This window comes from Macrobrachium nipponense, chromosome 12, assembly GCF_015104395.2.
Source record: "Macrobrachium nipponense isolate FS-2020 chromosome 12, ASM1510439v2, whole genome shotgun sequence".
Lineage (NCBI taxonomy): Eukaryota > Metazoa > Arthropoda > Malacostraca > Decapoda > Palaemonidae > Macrobrachium > Macrobrachium nipponense.
In genome coordinates, this window is record NC_087205.1 from 51134788 (window position 1) to 51136575 (window position 1788).

The following is a 1788-nucleotide window of genomic DNA, read 5'->3' on the forward strand; positions in this document are numbered from 1 at the left end:
AAACCTCACAGTGCACGAGATGAAACAATTGTTAGGAGTGGGTAGAGTCAGATGGAAACGAACAGGAACAGCGATACAGTAAAGGAATGAAAGGGGTTGCAACTAGGGGGCAAAGGGATGCTGCAAAAACCCTTAAGTAATGACTACAATGCACCAGATGTGGTGCACTGATGACACAACCCTCCCTATGGGGAATTAAAATAAGTGAAGAATTAGATGGAGAAACTGTGTTGTATCTATTGAATCTAAAGAAGTTATAGGAAGTCATTCTAGCCAACATCAAAAGGTCACCAATATAGATATGGATATGGTAATTTTGCAATGAAGAGGCCTGGAAAGTGAACAAAGAATTACAGAGTTGAATCATCAGCAAGAGCATGGATACAAGTAGAGAGGTCATCAATGAAGAGGAAGAAAAGAGTAGGTGAAATCAACACTAACTGAGGAACACACTATGCTGTACATGTGAAAGTGAGGAAACCAACTATGCTGTACATGTGAAAGGGAGCAGCACATGTTGAGTTGTCAACAATAATTCGCAGCTAGGCTTCAAAAGTAAAATCAAGTACCAAATTATAAAATTACTGAAATGAGTAAAATTATATGTTTAAACTCCACACTGTACTGTAACATTGGAAATATCTGATATTACATTTCCATGAAAAAAAAAAAAAAAAATACTAAAACACATACAGTAACATAAAGTTTACAAATTATTTAAATATGGCATAACACATCCTACTACATGAAGAATATCAAGCAAGTACAATCAATCAAAAGTACCAGATCCCCAGCAGTTTCTTAGATATATGTTCAGTTGCTTACAAAATTTCAAGAGAAACTACTGTTTTATCCATAATCAATTGGACCCTAGCATAAAACAAGCATGAAAAATTTAAAGAACAATGTCAAACTTACTTTAACACGTTTCTGCGACAGTCATAATGGCTGCGGAATGCTGGTACTGCGACAGTAGTAAATGCTCTATCGTCAGCACCAAAGGAGACAACAAGGGGAGAGGTTGGTTCATGCTTGTCTCTCACAAGATAGACTTTGTTGAGGCAAGAACCGTGGACCCACCAGTGGTCCCATCGCATTCGAATGAAAATTAAACTCTTACTGCAGGATGCGATGGGAACCCACCGGTGGGTCCCCCTCACTTTGTCAATTTTTTTTTAATTGCCCTAGCTAACCACTCTGTATCTATGAGACCTGCTATCATGTAATAAATATTATATATAATTTACGTATTTGAGGGTTTGCTTGGTTAGGGTTTCCTTTCTGTTTTTTTGTTTATATGTTAATTTATATATTTGAGGGTTTGGTAAGGGTTTCCTTTCTGTCTTTTTTTTCTTAGGCAGTGAATGAACCTAATATGACCCATAGTTTTGAATCTTTTCTAAATTTCTATAAATCAATCAGTAATTTTATATATTGTTTTACCTTAGTATCAAAACTTTACACGGCATATCATCTTCTTCTTCAGCGGAAGATTTACCTATGTGGCACCAGTAAGAGTCAATAGAAAGTATCTTCCAAAAGTCAGTTACAAAAGCAAAACTAAAGAGATGTGAAAATTAAAGCCTTAGAAAATAAGAATGGAGTGAAAGTATTCAATTGGAAAGATAAAAGATATGTTGTGACTCTATCAACAGTTCCAGAACATGATGCTACTCTAATCAACACAGGTAAAGTCACAAGGACTGGTTTACCTATCAAGAAACCTCAAAGTGTGTTAGACTATAATAAGTGCAAGAAAGGAGTTGATTTATCAGATCAAATGTCATC